At 33.2% G+C, this 19,415-nt stretch overlaps 1 long non-coding RNA gene across 1 annotated transcript; it reads left to right on the top strand.

Annotated features, from left to right (window-relative positions):
- Window positions 1-217: 217 nt before the first annotated feature.
- Window positions 218-12,259, top strand: LOC129220467 (uncharacterized). Its single transcript, XR_008580470.1, has 3 exons — window positions 218-377; window positions 6,397-6,470; window positions 12,071-12,259. It is a non-coding gene; the product is annotated as an uncharacterized LOC129220467 (long non-coding RNA).
- Window positions 12,260-19,415: the final 7,156 nt, after the last annotated feature.

The following is a 19,415-nucleotide window of genomic DNA, read 5'->3' as shown; positions in this document are numbered from 1 at the left end:
TCTTAGCATACGTTGCCAAAAATATTTTGAAATTTCAGGTTCAAAAATAATTTTTAAGATCCCGGTAAGAAAGGGGTTGAAATAAAATTTCTGCGTATCATTTTTTTATTTATTTGAAGTTTGTAACAAGTATTTTATAATTTTAGTTAAAATTTGTTATTTTTGTCACATTAACGCTACTTCTTTTAGTTAACTTCAACTGCAACTTTCAAGAGTTCATTCGATCTCTCTGTTCGGTCGCATTTCGTGTATCTGTGCTTCGTCAACTTCCCACGACTACGATGTGGTCGTGACGGCAATCTTCATCAATCCATTTCACAATTAACTTTAAATAGTTTATTTAATTTGTAAAATACTCTACAACTATGAGAGCTAAGGTAATTATGCTCATTTATTTGTTTTGCTTTTCAATGTGCGTCTATAATGTATAAAATTTTTCGAAGTGCGACACACTCTTGCTAGAGTGCAATTCTGTTCTAAGTAATTTTTCTAGAAAGTAGTATCCTGATCGGTTATTTTTTTGTCAATGCTCGATGTTTCTAAACAAGTCGACAGATTAAAAAAAAAAAAGATGTCGTTCGATCTGTCCCACAAATTAGTCGAACCACGTGTTAACATGCTTTGCAAGTTCGGGGTCTAATTTTTTTTTTAAGAAGTATGTCTCTCAATTTAAACAGAGGTTCCAATATCTTAAGCGTTTTCACCTAGAATATATATTATGTTTAGTTGACCTTTCTCACGATCATTATATGCTAATTCTTAATTATTTGTAGATTTTTACATGTGAAAGCAATTTGTATATTGTAAGCTAAATTTTATTAAAATACAGTAGAGCGCCGATTATCCGAACACGTCGGGACCGACCCTAGTTCGGATAAGCAAAAGTTCGGATAATTGGACAGACAATTTAAAGGATATCCCTATCTATACAAAAACCTTCACACTTTATCCAGGCTTAGGACTGGCAACACTGTTAGTGCTGGCGTGTTTAAAAATGTTTTTTTTTTGTCTTTTTTTTCATTTTTTAAACTTTTTTTTGTCTTTTTTTCATTTTTTAAACTTTTTTTTGTCTTTTTTTTAAAAAGATTATAATTTAAGTAAAAAAGCTTTTGATTTTTTCTTGCTTCAAAGAAGACATTCTTTTCAATGCTGCCATATCTCTAATGCTTCTTAAATGCATTGCTTGAATAGGATCAGCGTCTTTCTGCCTTTCGAGCCATTTCATAGCTTTTTCCAAGCATTCATTGGCTTCGCTATGTGATGGACCTGGGTCATTTTCAGAGCATTCATTTTCAATTTCATTTTTATTTTCTTCATTTTCGCCTTCAATCTCAGCCACAATCTCATTGTCATTTAAAATCTGATATCCAGGGTCTTGCATGTCACAATTTAGCCACTCATTAATTTCTTTTTCCTCATAATTTAGGATTCTTCCCATCTCTTTTATAGTTTTACACTCCTCATTTTTCCTTATCAGATGCTTCTGCTCCAGTATCAATTTTTTCCCTGTTTAAAATTTTATTCCAGGCATTTTTTAACGTTGATGATTTTACAAGCTTCCAGGAATCGGCAGCCATAATGCAACAATGTTTTAAATTAATGTTTTTGGCATTCTGGGAATCAGGCTCTTCAGTGTCTTCTGATAGAAGCATCTTTCTCAACATTTGCTTTCTATAAAAGCGCTTAAATGTCTCTATTACACTCTGGTCCATGGGTTGTATCAGTGATGTAACATTAGGTGGCAAAAACTTTACTCGGAACTTCCCATTTTCCCGTTCAAGGGTATCTGCACACAGATGTGAAGGTGCATTATCAAGAAGTAGGAGTACTCTGCCCTCTTTCTTCATATCTTCTTGATGTGTCTTAACTTTAGGAATGAATGTGTGATCATACCAATCAATGAAACCTTCTGATGTCATCCAAGCCTTCCTTTGAGAAATGTAAATTACTGGCAGATTTTTCCAATTATTAAAACATCGAGGCTTCTTTGAATGTCCTATCACGAACAATGGTATTCGATGGTTACCGGTTGCATTTGCGCAATAAAGAACTGTGATTCTTTCTTTGTTTAATTTAGTTCCAGAAGCACTTTTTTCGAACCCAGATGCTAATGTTTTTCGGGGTAAAGATCTCCAAAACAGGCCGGTCTCATCTGCATTGTAAATAAATTCTTCTTCGTATTTTTCTGATTTTACAAATTCAATAAATTCTTTTACGAATTTCGTAGCAGACTCTGTAGATGCAGATAATTTTTCACCATGCAATCCGATTTCGCGTATACCATGCCGTAGCTTAAAATTTCTAAGCCACCCAGAGCTTGCTTGAAATGTATTAGTATTTTCTCCATTCAACTTTTCGTTGAAAAATAGTGCCTTCTCGCATAATAAGGGTCCAGAAATGGGATGACCAGATGAGCGTTTCTGCAAAAACCACATGTGCAAAGCTTTATTTACTTTATCATCAAAGGATTTTTTCATCGATTTTCTATCTAAGCTTCCTTGCTCACTTTCAAGTCCCGTTAAATACTTCATAATTGATTCTTCATTCTTTTTTATATCTGATATTGTAGACTTTCCTACACCAAACTCCGCTGCTAATTTTGAAGCGGCTTCATTATTTTTCAGCCTCTTCAATATCTTTCCTTTGTCTCCTAGCGAAAGAACAACTCTTTTTCGCTTTCCAGACATCTTTTCACCTTCGTTGCAGAAAAAGAAATGAGCTAGTTCGCTGGTGCAATCAACAACCGCTATCAAGAAACCTTTAGTAACAACCACTAACAACTCTATTAACAACAAGAATTAACAGCGGCTAGCAACCGATATCGACGATAACAAACTCTAAAAAAAGCAGAGCACATGATTCTGAGCAACTCACTTTGTCAACGTAGATACGTCACACAAACCAGTTTTTCACCACGTGTCCACAGCGAGGGTGGGGGGAGAAGAATGCAAACAGGAATTTTGTGCTTTGACCTTGGTTTCTCAACCCCTTTCTTCAAACCTTTTGTGTTCTCTCTTCCCACTAACAAAACTCCCCAAAAATACCTTGCAGTTTCCGGATTAAAATTTGTATGCCAAGAAAGAAAAGAAAAAAGATAGATAACAGGGTGAAAAAAAGAGTACGTACGTAATTGAAAGCTTGGTTGGAAGGGACAGAAAAAAAAAATTAGGTTTTGGATGAAAAATATGCCGTTCGCATAAAGTTCGGAAAAAAATTTTAAAAGGCGAAAAACACGGTTCGGATAATTGGAAGTTCGGTTAAAAAATTTTAAAAGGCGAAAAACACGGTTCGGATAATTGGAAGTTCGGTTAATTGGAGTTCGGATAATCGGCGCTCTACTGTATAGGGTAACTTTTTCCAGTTACAGGAAAACGTGATTTAAAAACACAAGTGGTTCAGATATGCTGCTTAGTGACGCTTGTATTTAAAATAGCGAAAACTAATGACCTAAATTAACAAGTTAGCTCTCATTGGAATCTTCATTCTCCTGTAATTTCTGGGCTACGCTTTTTTGCCGCATTAAATGAAAAGTTTGCTTTTGGTCTGAGTAAGACGTAAAAGCCAATTAATGCAAAATAACCATAATAGTTCCGAAAGCAACTTTCATTTTATTACATAATTTGCTTAGCTACAGAGTTATAGAAATATGTCACGAATCGTTTGAGCAATCTGTAGTGTATATAAATCTACTGTGTAGAATATTTTAATGACAAGAAAAAACATCCATAATAGACAGTTGCAGTTATAGACTATCCCAGTAGCATTAATTTTTGAAGAAAGTTAGTCACACATGCCTTTGTGACTTCTTAAGCAACAAAATCTTGTCCTTCATCTTTTTTAATCATTTATATTGTTATTTTTTGAAATATATGAAATGTCACATGCAAGAGAAAAATACCCTTTTCCATGGAATGACCCTTCTGCAGAATGGTTCTACTGCTGACTTTTCCCTCCCCCCCCCTAGTGAAAAATCTTTCTGCACAAACTCATTCTGCGAGACAATGTCCTGTGTGACAATGTCGCTGTTTCGGCAGCTTTCTGCCACGGGGGGTTCTAAGTATATTCAAGTTATTAAGACTGCTGAAATTAAAATATTTAAACAATATTTAATAAAACATTGTCCTTGGAAAGCACTTTTGTCAAGCATTGAGCTAAAGTTCAAATTCGAGTAATAAGTGTATTTATTATGTTATATTTGAAATGTATTTTATTGTTTTTTGTATAATATGTTCTGAACTATAACCTTTCACCCTCTCCCCCCCCCCCCCCCCAAAAAATATATCGAAAATAAGAATTTGGAGAGCGATATATGTGGTACTGAAATTCTGATATTGTCCAGTCCCTAATGCAAGTCTTTCTGACAATTTATATCTCCAGTTGAAAGGGAAAATACCAAATTTTCCAGTAACATCTTCAAAGAAATAGGATAATGCAAGTTAAATTAAACATGTTTGTTAAACAAAACATTGCTATGTTTTTAACTAAAAATCATTCTGGTGTACTGGTAGTTTATTTCAAAAAAAGGGCAAGCCTAGGTAACAGGGCTGTCACTAGTGACTACAAAGTAAAATGACTAAAATGTAAAAAATGCAAAGGAGGTAAGAAAATGAAGATGTAAAAAAACTTAAGCTTCAAGTATCATTGATCGACCATTCTAGGAAGTACAACCTTTGTTCTTCCTAGAAAGTAGGGTTTGCATCATGAAAATCTAAATGTGACCATCTAATGAGAAACTGGGGTAGTAATAGCACCCCTCGATAGTGGGTGCCATATGAATGAATTTGAGGGTACATACTAGGTCTTCAAAAGGTTTAGGAGCCAACACACATCCAAAGTATAACAAAAAATCTATTGAGTTAACTACTACTTATATTGTGTGCTACTTTTCATTTAAGTGTAATTAAAGACAAATGAGGCAGTGAGCAGCAAAGGGATGTAAGTGGGAAAATTAAAAATTTGGAGATAAACAGTATGCATGGTAGGTGAACCTCTCCTCTGTCTTGAGGCAAAAGATAGTACTATACTCAATTCAGTGAGTGCTGATAGAGGAAGTAAACAAAGAGGGTTACTACTTTCGTGACTTACTCGCCCGATTGGCAATGTTGTTCGCACTGAACTTGCGGACATTTCACTTACCTGATTGGCGATGTTTTCAATCACCCCAGCACCAAGCAGACAGCGGTAATGCCAATAGGGAAGTTGCAACCTATTAAATGTTCATATTTTGACTACTGGATACTGTTAATTGACCCTCAAAACTAAAAAATTCACCATCGCCGAATTTTGAAACACCGTGGTTGATTTTTAATGAGTTTTTAAAAATCCGTGTGCAAAAGAGCGCGCTTCTGAAACGTCACGAGCTTACGTCACAGGGCACTAATGGGCAGCCGAAGATCCCTTGTTTTCGCTAGGAACATTTTGAGTGCGCTGATATTTTTATTTTTTAGAAATTCAATAATCCTTTTGAACACACTATGGAGGCCGGATTCGTTAAAGCACAATCTAAATAATCTTCCTCAAGTAACACCAATGAGATATTCGAATATTTTCGAGAGGATGAGAGGTTTAATGTTCCAGAAACGCGAGGAGTTAAATGCGAGGAGAAAGCCTTTTACGTTTCGTCTTCGAAGTCGAATGCGTGACCTTCGCTTCTCCCCTATCGGAAGAGGGGATGACGTCACTTCCTATGCCATTTGACGTCACAAGAACTTGAACTTTAAAAATTAATTTAAAAAAAAGCATGTCACTCTATCATGACTTACTCTCTCTTACGTCTCTTTCATGACTTACTCGCCCGATTGGCAATGCTGTTCGCATTGAAAGCGCGGACATTTCGCTTATCCGATTGGCTGTTTTCAATCGTCCCATCGCCAAGCAGACAGCGGTAACGCCAATTGTCACGTTGATTTGTTTACGTCCACTATCAGCTCTCGCTAAATGGACTATAGTATAGCTTTCATTAATAAATGCACATAATTTCATTTGAAAAATGTTTTTTCAATAACAAATCACAGTTTAAAGGGGGCAAGGTGATTAAAATTTTTTATCATCTATAGCTGTATTGTACAGTCGGTTATTTGGTTTCCGCTGGAAAAAAGTAATTCTAACATTTCCTTATTGTTAAAATTAAATCCGCAATCCAATATCTCCAACTCATTCTGCAGTCTTACCTGCCCACACTGTTATAGATCTTATCAATTCTGTTGATACGTGTCACTATACATTGGCCCCTATCCCTAGACTTGGTTATGTTTGGAGTTAATAGATTTGCAAGGCATCTGGTGGCTCTCAGGGACAATTGATATTGAGGGTAGTCTTGCTTTTTTAAGAATGAAATATAACTGCATGATGTATATTAAAATCCGCAGTACCAATACTTATTTTTTTTATATTAAGTGGCGTAAGAAGAGGATGCGAAGGCTTAAGCGTAAGAGGAGGAAGATGCGTGAAAGGTCCAAATAAATTTGTTGGTAAGTAGATTGTTTTTATGCTGCACTGGACAGTGCTGGATTAAATGGTTTATCACAATTCATTTTTTTGGGTTCCTCTTGACTACCCTAGATGCCACTTACAAGCTTGGAAAATCAAAAGATACATGAAGTTAAAAAAATCCATAGGTAAAAAAAAAAGAATTTTCTGCAAAGCCCAAATTGTGAAGATTGAAATTGTAAAAATAATGCCAAAATATAAAGCTGTAAAAATAATGCCCAATTATAAAGCATTTCAAAATAACTTGAATAAAACATTTTGCATACTTTTTGTTTCGAGGTGAACAAATTAAATTTATTTTTAAAATGCCAACTCAAGAATTTTTCTCGATTGTGTATGCTGCATTTATTTGTAAGTTGATGGGCAGTAAAAGTTCTATTTTCTCCAAAATAACACTGAAAAATGTTATTGCAGTGTGTCTCAATCATCTGGATTTTTTTCCCCAGGTAGATGTTGGCAAGTATGATTTTGTGCCAACGTTATAAGTGAAGTTGCCAAAGTTATAAAGGAACTTTTTTTAAGCTTTGTGTGTCAAAACAGTTAAATGTTAACTGCTGCGTGTATTTTATTTCTGTGAATCAGATAAAGATCAAGTCCGAGTTTGTACTCTCTTGAACAGTGCTATGCTCTTTCAAAGCTCTAAAGAACTAAATATTTCATCAATGATATTTTCTAATTATATGTTCGATACACAACATCACAAAGTTATTGGGCAGTTCTCAAAAGGTGGGAGCAAGCACAGATCTCAACTTTGAAGCTTCAACACCAAAAAACTTTCATTTTAATTGACTCAAAATTTTTTGAGTTAAATAGTAATACCGTATAGAGACAAGAATTGACATAAATTATGGAAAAAATGCTCTTCAAATACCCTTAAAAAATATTTTCTTCGCTAAAAGGCACAATTTTGGACATACCAAAACGTAACCTGAGCAAAAGTACCATTAAAAAAAAATTAAAGGTTTGAATCGAACACTGAATAATTTTTTGTTAATATTTTACACAAATAACAAAAGTAAAGACAGATTATTTACTTTGTAAACAATTTTAGAAAAAAGTAAGTTTGAAATTTGATGCATGTCCAAAAGTTACGATCTTTACAATGCTATTATTTGAGAATTAAGTATATGATGTTTTCGTTTTAAAGGTATTTATCGATCCTCAGAATCAATTTTTAATTGTTTTAAAGTGTTTTCATAAGCTTTTATGCCATTTTCCTTAATCCATTGGTATTTTGCATAATTAATACGTTACACATTGAACAATACATAAATTACAGTAGAAACATGGCTGGTTATGATCGCAACGAAAGCCGTTTTGCGCTTAAATCGCCAAGCAAACCTCCGTTGGCGACAACACAGTATACGATAAGCTAAAGGTTACCAGATGGGAATTCCAGTTTGACAAATGTAGTTTATCATCAGCTGCATTAGTTTTGGAGACTTTATCGCCTGCGCTAGCAATTTTTTTTCCCCTGCTTTTGTTATTTTAGAATTTTTTTCTCTTTCTTTTGGAAACATAATTTTTCGATCTCCAAATAGAAATACGAATTTCTTTTTTCAATAATTTTTTTAGACATAGTTTTAATTCCTATGACATTAGAAAATTTTTGAAATTGCTCAAAGTTACTTTGCTTTAGTGTTAAATACATCAGGGTTTGTACGCTCCTTACAAACTCTTTATAAACTCTTTTCTTTTTAAGAAAAGAAAATAAGGGCCCTTAAAACTCCTAAATTTTGCTATTTCCTTACAAACTCCTTTCTTTTATTCTACATGACCCCTAAAGATTTTCTGCTGTCGATCTGATACAAGTGATTATATTATACTGAATTCTACCATTGTTTTTAACAGGAGACTTCCGTTTTTTGCTTCCATCTCCTGATTTTCAGTTTTTAAGATTTTCTCCCATTTTTCAGTCTATCATCTAAAAGGTTCAGGTCACTTTCTTCTCAATAGATAGTGCCCTTTTCTAGTCATCCCACCAATGTCGGGAATAAAAAATTTTCCAATTAATAACTCTGTTAGCAAAAATTAAATTTTTTGGAAGCTTTCTACATTGCATGTTCAACGAAGCAAGTGCTCTGCCGAAAATTGCAGCAGATTTCAATCTTTTTGCATATTGAAAATATTTCAATTATTTTGAAAGTTTGAAGTTATTTTAACATGTGCTACCCTATACCTACTTTCATTATATATTGATGTTGTTTTTTTTTCGGATTTAAGGAATCAAATTTTGGTAGCTACTTTTCTGGAAGAGACTAGGGGATGTACAGAACTTTAAGCAACTTTACTACTTATGTATTAGGTTTTTCCTTTGCAGTATGATTTTCTTGCTGCTACCTATTAGCTTACATCTACGAAAAATCCCCATTTCACTTCGAATTTAGTATTCATGTTATTTAAAAGCACAATTAATAAGTATTTTCATCAGATCTTTTTATATGTTGTCTTAGAAAAACATTTTGTTAAAGTAAAAAAAAATAATTTTTTTGGGAAACATGCCAACATAATAATACTTGGTTCTCGAACATTTGCTTTCTTTGTTTGAGATTTCAATCATCTTTTTAATATTATGTTTATAGCAATTTGATGTTCTTTTTTTTTTATTAAAGCTACATTAAATTAGCTGGTTTTCATTAGTTTCAATAACTAAAAAAATTATAAATATCAAGTTGAATTTATGAACGTCATTGTCCTGATGCCTGCTAAAAAAATTAAATAAGCGTTATGTGATCTGATAAGCCTTATGTGATAAACAAGCTGTCATGACATTTTTAGAAAAACTTTCAATGCTGCAGATTTTTCAGTCTGTGGTAGAAACCACATTTTGTTTTTCTATACTTATTTGTTTGCATTACATACTTGCCAACTCTACTGTTTAACGAAGGACTCCAGTTTTCAAATTCAATTTTTCCAATTAATAAATCATTTTGTCAAAGTTAATTTTTTGGAAGCTTTCCACTTAGCTTGTTACAATGTTCAACAAAACACGTTGTTTTGCTGAAAATTGCAGATTTCTTTCCTTTTGTATCTTGGAAATATTTCAATTATTTTGGAAGTCTGAAGTTATTTTAAAATGAGATACCCTATACTTACTAAATTAATTTTAATTTATATTGGTTTTATTTTTGGATTTTAGTAATTAAACTAATGCAGCTACGTTTTTGGTAGAGACTGGTACTCCTTGTTTTTGGTTTTTCCTTTGCAGTTAGTGATGTAAAATACCTGGGTATTTATTTTTAGGGGTATATACCCGGGTAAATACCCAAAATGGGTATTTACCTGGGTATTTATTTCAAAAATTTATATCCAACTTTAATACTTTTCTGTTTGTATTCCACTATGTATATATACAGGGTGTTTTGTTTTATCTTTCAAGACCTCTATTTTTGCAACCGTTAGTCCTAGATGCATACTTCCAGTAGCAAAAATGTTCAAATTCAGATACAGACTTAAGATATTAAAAATTTGAAGTAAAAATAAAAATGAGTAAAAAAATACAAATTTTAACTCTTTACACCAGCCCCAGGTCCTCTGACTTATATTTAGGGAAATAATCTCCATTGAAAAACAATTACAAAAAAAGTTTGACATGAGTAGGACAAATATTCACTGAGATATGAAACGCAGTGTTTTGTGATTTACACCACTTTACACTCGCCCTCAGTAACATCTTTTGGGGGAAAATATAGCAGTTAATGAGTGTTTATATAAAATATAAAATTATATGTGTGCAGAGTGTGATTTTTCAAATTGTTCAAGGTTTTGCAGCTTGTTTTGCGTATCACGGCATAACATTTGCATGAATTTTTGAATAGAAATGAAAAATGTAAATACCTTGTGTTTTTTACTTTGCCAACCTATCATTCTTCTGAAAGGGTAATAAGTTCTAATCTCATCTTCTGTAGGGTCCCTTAAAACTTTTAAATGGAATATCTCCTTGAGTTTTGATTGCACAAATGTCAAGTTTTTTTGTGTCAGTAAGTTTTAAATGCAGATCATTTCTCTAAATATAAGTTAAGGGACCTAGGGTCGTAGAAAAAGTTAAATTTTGTAGTTTTTGACTCATTTTTATTTTTGTTCTCTATACTCTTTACTCTGCATTTGATTATGAATATCTTTACTCTGCATTTGATTTTGAATATTTTTGCAATTGGAAGTATGCATCTAGGACTAGCGGTTGCAAAAATAAAGGTCTTGCAGGTTAAAACAGAACACCCTGTATAACCAACCATATATACAAAACAATAAATTTTTCTCTAAAATTTGTATTTTGATCGCATATTTAAAATATTATTGTGTGGAACAACTCAGCAAGCTAATATGATATTCACATATAAAAAGCCATTCTACAAAAAGTAAAAAGCTTAACTGGTTACAAAAAAAAAAAAAAGTTAACATCTTCTCCAATTATGGCATTGAGAAGAAAGATTCTTTGGTTCATGATATGTTTCTTTCATAATTTCATTAAGTGTTTCAATAAAAAATATTATAAACTGTGTAATACATATGTATGTATCAGTTTTACCAATTATTTCATATTTAGATTTAAAAAAAAAAAATTCTCGCTCACTTTTTGCATTTTTTTGTAAAATACCCAGTTTTTGGGTATTTACCCAGCCCTTGGGTAAATACCCGGGTAAATACCCAAAAAATATTTACCTACCCGCTGGGTATTTACCCGATCCACATCACTATTTGCAGTATATTTTTTTTTTTGCTGCTACCAATTAGCTTACATTTGTGAAAAATCCCCATTACACTTTAAATTTAGTATTCATGTTATTTAAAAGCGTAATTTAATAATTCTGTTGTGAAGATATCTCACTAGTGAATCGCCTATATACCTCTAGTGGAATCTTCTGTTTTCCTTTCTTTGAAGGTTGACAAGTATGGCATTAAATAAATTCTGCAATCTATATTTACTGTATGAATTTAAGGTAGTACCTTTTGAAAATAACTTTAAATTTTTCTTCCTAAAAAGTATGAACCTTTAATAATTAAATGATAAAAGTATTTGTTTGTAATTTTAACTCTTCATTCCATGTTTCCTCATTCTTTAAGCTCTCAAATTACATTTCTTGCCTTTTTCGTAAAAGGCAGCATAATAGAACAGATTTACTCAGGAATTAGGGTTTCATTAAAAGGTATATTCTTCACTTTTTCTCATAGCATCCCCATTTCCTGTTACTATCCTGAGGTAGAAGGGACAGAAAAGTACCACATATTTTGCAAATTAACTAAGAATTAAATTTGAAAATTGTGTTTAAGATCAAGGATGGACAATGATCTTATTTGTTTTTTTTTTTTTTAAATATTTCATTTTGTGATTTTATGCTATCAGTACTGACTGATGCTAGTATGTACTGACTGTACAGGGTTTTTATTTATTGCAGGTGTATAAGAAACGAGCTCCCTTTTATTTGTAATCAATTATATAAATAATGCTAAAAACTGAATATGTCATCATTTTACTTTACCCCACCTTCACCTACATTGTTTTTAATTTTGTATATTTGTACGATAAATTTTGCATGATAATCCTTGTTCATGTATAGATAAATTTTTGTTTTTCTTCTAGGTGACAACACTAAAAGACTTGATGCACCTGGTACAGAAATGAAAACTCAAAAGTTGGATGCATGACAGGAAGCATCAGTTCCATCATTCATTTTTTATCTTGAACTTTCCATTTGTTTGGAATTACTGGATACCACAACAGCTTGTAAATTTCAGAAATACAAGCTCCTAATAAATGTTTCTTTGTGGAGATTTTGTTATATTTCACTTGTTGTTCAGGCAATAGTGCTTACTCATGTTGTGTGACCTAAAATCTGTTTTACTTTTTGCAGCAGTTTTATAATTTATTTTTCTTAGGCATCTGTATAACGAATATAACCGTGAACTAAGTTTCAGAAAAAGAAATATTGGGTTTTAGTCTTCATGGACATGGGTATAGAATTAAGTCTATTAGCTTATATAAATTGATTTTAAGACATCTTGACTTGCTCTAGTAACTAAAATTGGGAATGTGTAGATTTTAGTGTGGCTTAACTCTTCTTTATTGTGTAGAATAATATTTGAATAGCGATTGACCTGGTTGAAAATGTTTTTCATTGTTACAAATAATGTCTGCAGCTCATAATTTATTAGTATGTATTGTTTATTTTAATTTTGTTCCTGTTCAAAATTTCTAGTTTTTTCTTTAATTTTCTTTTTAATATTGTGAATCTGGCTCTGATAATACCAAAAAGAGAAATGCTAATGGATTACTAATTAAAATCTTAATCATACTGAATATTTCGAAGTTAAAAATCAAAAGCAAGGATTTTGTTCACTGGAGAGAAAAAGCCAATGGAATGATTTTATTCATGCTTATCAAGTGAGCTTCTGCAGAGGGTAAATGTTGCAAATTACACTAATATGAGAATTTTCCATATTTGTAAGGGCTTCTTTGTACTTCCATGTAGTGCACTCAAATCTGTTACTTTCTCCCAGAATATTTAGACTAATAAAAGGTATGGAGTTCTCCTATTTTTTAAAACTCAAGTTGTGAGATAATCTTTGACGTTTGGGCAGTCGTTGGCGCTGTAGATTCCTCTCTCGAATGTTCCACTCTTAAGAGAAACAAGAGAACAGTTTATTTGGAAATTTTAGTTTTGAATTTCGTGAAATGAATTTTATCTGAAAAGGGTTATGGCAAGGCTCATTTACTATTAGAAGTGAAGTGGCCGTTGCCATCCCCCCCCCCCCATTACGAGTCGCCTATGCCTTAAATCGACCGTCCAGGGTACTTCCAGCTATGTCTCTGTCAGGAAAACAAAAGTACGATTCTCTCATTGGGAGAACAAAGTGTGTTCTTCCATTTGCCAGCACTACTAATGCAAATCAATGCATTCTAGTAACAGAGGTATGCTGGCTATAAAGTTTGAGAGACCCTGTCAAAGATTTTCCTGCATTTATATTCTTTACCTCTTTATTTCAATGCATAATCGTGCTTCCACTTTATTACCCATACTTCTATGTTTTTGTGCACCTTATCCACAGACGGTGGCGGATCCTGTTGGGAGGGGTGATTGAGTAATGCATCAAGGGGGAGGGGGGACTAATAAAAATTAGAAAAAGGTTTAAGAACTGAAGCATGCTTTTTTTTTTTGGAATGCGTTTCGTTCAAAGAGTGAATGGAAGTTATAAGTGCTTCTCCAGTACCACACACATACAAGAATGAAAAGTTGAAAAAAAGTTTCTATTAGAGTATTGAGGATCTATTATCTAAACTTTTCAACTTTTGATTCGTTTCTTTGAGGACTCGAAGTTTTTCCAGTTGCTATTCAGGTGTCCCCAATTGTACTTTTTTCCTTATAAAAGAAAGGTTTCAGTATTAAAATGGTCTCTTATCAGTTTTCGTACCAAACATAATGAAATACTAAAATTGCTTTTGTAAATAAAATTGAAGTTAGTTCTGGATTTGTTTGTTGTTCAGTTTAATATTCCCGCATAAGTAGGAGTGTTTGCAGGCTTGCCCCCGAAAATGTTTGTTAGAAACGTCTTTTTAGACTTTGTTTTTTAATAAGAGGAAGGGAAGTTTGGTGGTCCCTTTTTGGAAATATTTTGAAATTTAAGGGTATATTTTCGAAAACACAATTGGTTACTATCTTTGTTCTTGAAGGGAAAGGATGAGATAACAGGAATTCTCCCTAGTTTTATTAACCGACTTCAAAAAGGAGGCGGTTATCAGTTCATACCGTATGTATGTTTTTTTTGTTTGTCCACTCATAGCGTCTCACCTAGTGAACCGATTTTGATGATTCTTTTTTTAATGGATAGGGGATGGCTCAACTTAGGTCCCATTACTTTGTTTGACCATATTTGTTCTTTAGAAAAAAAGTTATGGGCAATAAACAGTAAATTTTATGCAATTAAAATGATATTGTAGCGAAGTTCGCACTTTTCATCCGTGGATAACGGTGGCTCAGTGGTAGAATTCTCGCTTCCCACGCGAGCGACCCGGGTTCAAATCCCGACTAGGACAAAGTGAATTTTACTAAAATTTCGTTTCTACTGTTTCCCGTATTTTCTCGAATGTTCTATTAATTCTGTATCTTTCCAAGTCTGGAAAGTTCCAGCACTTTCTCAAGTATTCGCTTCATTTGACTTTCACATTGACTTCGCTATCTTCATCTACGCGACAATATGAAACTCATTGTTATAAAAGTTTGGTGCCATATAACAGTAACATTAATAGTAATTGTAATGATAATTTTGAATAAAGGGTTTTCTAAAGCAATGCAGTGATATAGAACCGAACTTCTTACTAGGTAACTTCTTACTTTTACTAAAATATCTACATTTACACTAAAAAGAATGAAATAAAAAAATTTTGAAAAAAAAATAGAACCGACTTCAAAATTGCTCTAAAAAGTGAAAAATAATTTTATTCTTTAAACACCATCGATAATACTTTTAAACATAATTTTTGAAGTTGGCGCAAAAACAAAACGTAAAATCCATTGTAACCATGCTTCGTTCATATTTTTATCAAAAAATCATCCAAAGTTAGGAACGAAACATTTATATCGCTACTTAAATATGCTGTCATCAATGCGTAATGCATGTGGTAGTGAAGAAACTGGACCTGGTAAAATTTATACTTGTAGTTGAGTTATGGCTGTGAATGATTTTATCGATCGTTTTTGCGCCAACTTCAAAAATTATGTTTAAAAGTATTATCGATGGTGTTTAAAGAATAAAATTATTTTTCACTTTTTAGAGCAATTTTGAAGTCGGTTCTATTTTTTTTTTTCAAAATTTTTTTGATATTACAGCTTCAAAAAAGCAATTATATATATCTTTAGTAATGCTAAAAACCTGAGGGCTCCCCCAGAAATTTCTTCCCTAAAAACGCAATTGTAGGCCACCTTTGATGACGTAGCAGAAGACATGGGGTTCAGAACTTTTCAATGTAAGAGTTCCAAAAATGCTGTTTTAGACAATCTTTGAATGATGTTGAAAGACGAGAAAAGGACATGGGATCTCCTCTCCGGCACTTTTTCGAAATTGAAGTCGCAAAACAGTTGTATACCATCTTTTATGACGTAAGAGGAAGGAACGGTGTTTGAAACTCCCCATCAGAAATTGTTCCAGATTGGAGCCTCGAAATGCGAATGTTAACCATCATTGGTAGTGTTAAGAAAAGGGATGCAGTCAGGAGTTATCATCCCTCAACTTTTCAATATTGAAACTTTAAAAACGTAATGTTAGTGGGTCTTCTTTGACCCACTAACGTGGAAGGACTCGTAATCGAGGGGATTTTTTCGGAATTAAATATGTAAAAACGTATTTGAAGGCCTTCATTAACGACATTTTCGAAGAAGTCTTCGATTCTGGCCATTTTTTCGAAATAGAAGCTCTAATAATTCTAAAGTTTTGACCATCTTAGATGACATTGGAGAGAAGGATTGAGGAACTCTCTTGGAAAATTTTCGGAATTAAAGTCGTAAAAGTACGGTTGTAGACGATTTTTGTGATGTGTTAGGGGAAAGGGGGAGTGCGGTGACCTTTTCCCGGGTTTTTTTTGAATTTAAAAAACTTTTTTTTGGGGGGGGGGGAGTGGGCAATCCCCCCCCCCCGTTGGATCCGCCACAGACTATCTGCTATGAGAGTGCAAAATTAATGATGCACTGATTATCTGTGCTTTTTTTCCCCTCAAAGTTAAAGCTTATTGAACCTCAATTTATAGTTAAAGGACTGCCTGTAACACAGATTTCCTTTTACTCTATTGATTGCAGCTATGTAATGTTAAATATGTTGCAAATAACTTCTTACCCTTCCACAAAAAGGGGGTAAAAATTCGCACCATTTTGTGCGTCGGATTTGGGGGAAGGGGGGGGGGTGGAGGCAAAAAAAATCCTCTTTTTAAAATTCTATTAAAAAATTACTCAAGAATCGCAGAAACCACTCGAATAGTAAAATAATAAACTAATAAACAAAAATGCTAATTAACCGGAGTGCCCTGGCGCAAATTGCATCATTGGAATTTTAAAGGAAGGTTTTTTGAGGGGTTTTATTCTGGAGGGATATTTCCGTTACGCTTGAGGGTACTCCATCGTTTTTTTTTGGGGGTAATTTGAGACTGGCATAGCTACAGTTTCTGCCGGGCGATTCCCCTATTAGCCACCCTTTCATTGAAACATCTAATACATTAAAACGTCAATAACTATTGAACTTAAAATTGAAAACATCATTTAGGGAAATAAAGGGGAACTAATTTAATCCATATTCTTCCTACCAGAAAAGGGGGGGGGGGTGTCAGGTGCCAATCTTAGAGAATTTGTAAATTTGCTTCAAAAATTGCAATTAAAAGTAACATTTGGGGGGATGGGGTTCTCTCCCGAATCTTCATCGAAACTGAAGTCAATTTTAAGCTTTTGGTGACATTAGGAAGTCAGGGTCTTTTCTTAAATATTTCCCGAAATTTAAGTGTGTTTAAGGAATGAGAAAGGTTAGGTTCACTTATGGGGAAATATTTAAACTTCGAACACTGAAAGGCGCAATTGTACAGTCTTACCAAAACCTTACATTTTCGAACTGGTTTCTTTTCTTTGCTCCCAATAATAGATTTAAAGTGATTTCCTTATTTAAATTTTTTCACACTAAAGGCGCTGAATTGTCGACCCCCAAAAGTATGCCCCCTCCATCCCACCCTAGCTACACCTCTAGATATTGAAATGTCAGAAGGCCCATCCTAAAATGATCTAAGTCAGCTCAGAAACCAATTTAGTTGTGACTGGAGTTATTTAACTGTTAAGAGCGTTGAAATGATAATAAAAACTAAATCCCTGTGAAGCCCCGAAAAAGTTCAAATTGACTGTGTCCTTCTTAATTTACTTTAAGTTTTGAATTGTACTAATTTGGATCTACCAGTTTTAAACCGGAATTCCCACATTACAATCTAAATCATAGCATCGTCTTATCATACCAGTATAGTGATGGAAGAAAAATTTAGAAAGACCCTTACATATATAAAAATTATTGTAGTTTAGTAAAAGGGGGAAAGCGCGAGCTTGGGTAAAACTTTTTACTTGATTATAATAGTAGCAATTGCAAGTAATTTCTTTAATTCAATATCATTGGTTTCAGAAAATAACGGTCACTTCGCCCCCTAGCAAATCCCCCTCTGAAGCCTTTTGCTAATAGTTGATATGTATAAGTAAAACATTCTCTTAAGCAAAACAATTTCCTGGTATTTTTATATTGAATAAAACTTCTAATTGTTTTCATTAATTGTAATATGTTTAATAAACATGGAACAGCTTAGTAGCTCTTTTTTTCATACTTAAATTTGTAATATATATATATATATATATATATATATATATATATATATACAGTCGGATCTCGACTTATGCGAGGGATGCGTTCCAAGACCCCTCGCGTAAGTCGGAATTTCGTGTTGTGGAACAGCGTATGTTCAGAAATGTTTTATAAGCATACTCAATTATTTCAGACACGTGTTAACACCCTTCAAATTGTTTCAAACAATTTCTTAGCTATATATTACGGTATGTTTTATAAAGAACTTACTTTTTACTGTATTTTAGAAAAAACGTTACTATTTAACATTATTACTCTGTTATGAAGCACAAAATCAATGATCAATAAAATACATGTACTTGAACAGTAGGGTACTTACAGAAAGAACATTACTGCATTATAATAGCACTGAACACTAGATATCGTAATTTTAATTATAAAATTTATGAAGTTTATGCAGTGTGGGAACACCACTATTTCTGGCCTGGCTTATTTTGCTCAGACACTACTCTGCGAGCTTCATTATTAAAACTAAATTCTGAACTTTTGCAGATTTCCTTTTCTTGAACTTTAATTGTATGTATCGAAGATTAAATTATACCTAATTGTCGTGCTACCTTCAAGGCACTTTATAATTGTTTAAGCATCGAGAATCTTTACCTCTTCTTACATTGTCAGAAACTTTGTTTTTCTTCCCACTTTTGCTAACTTGAGATGAAAGTCCTTGTTTGGAAACCATTCTGTTCAATCAACGTTCATAAGAAGGAGAAAAACCGTTCAGAATCGGAGTGGTAATTTGCATAAAGTAAAGCAAAGCCTATATTAGACTAATAGACTAGTGTGAACTTCTGCTGTCAGTGATGCAAGTCTATTCACGAAACCAATATTTAGTGTCAACGAAGCCGCTGCTCCTTTCCAAAAAATTTCATGTTGCAAGCGAGTAATTTGCGTCAGCTATAAAAAAATTCATTACTCATGAAAAACTCGCATTATAAACATTTCGCGCAAGTCGGATAGCGTTGTAGCGGGATCCGACTAAAGTTGCAATTTTCTTCCTTTTTTAGAATATAATTTTCCTTTTTCTTCCTATTTTTTAAAGTATAATTTTCCTATTTATGAAATTTTTGCTCCTATTTTTTTCTAAAAATCGTCTGCGGAGCCTGAATAATTATACGATTGACTTGATCTCAGTCTTGATCGAAAGCTCGCGAAAAATACCTTTGAAGTATATTTACTGCCTCCAAGGAAGAAGAGTTAAGGGAATTTTAAGGAGGAAGGAACATCAATATTAAATCTTGAATTTAACTTCTGCCACAAGCTCGGTTTTAATTAGCATGAATAAAATCATTGAGAATAATCACAATGGTGCTGCATTATTTCCAAGTCATCAGCAAAATTTGCCGAATAAGTAAATTTTTGGTAGATCACAGTGCTTTTTGGAGTATTCCTGTATGTAAAAAATTTCTTCATTAGCATGACAGTTTAGAAAGCACTACATTTTGTTTTTCAAGTCGAGGAAATCTTATGTGTGTGTGTGGGGGGGGGAGATTTCAAGGTTATCTACTTAGGGGCGAAATAGAGTTAAACTTGCTCTATGTGCCCCATATTATTAT

This window comes from Uloborus diversus, chromosome 4 (genome assembly GCF_026930045.1).
Source record: "Uloborus diversus isolate 005 chromosome 4, Udiv.v.3.1, whole genome shotgun sequence".
NCBI lineage: Eukaryota > Metazoa > Arthropoda > Arachnida > Araneae > Uloboridae > Uloborus > Uloborus diversus.
The sequence above is the reverse complement of the archived record's forward strand: the minus strand, read 5'-3'. Positions and strand labels throughout refer to the sequence as shown.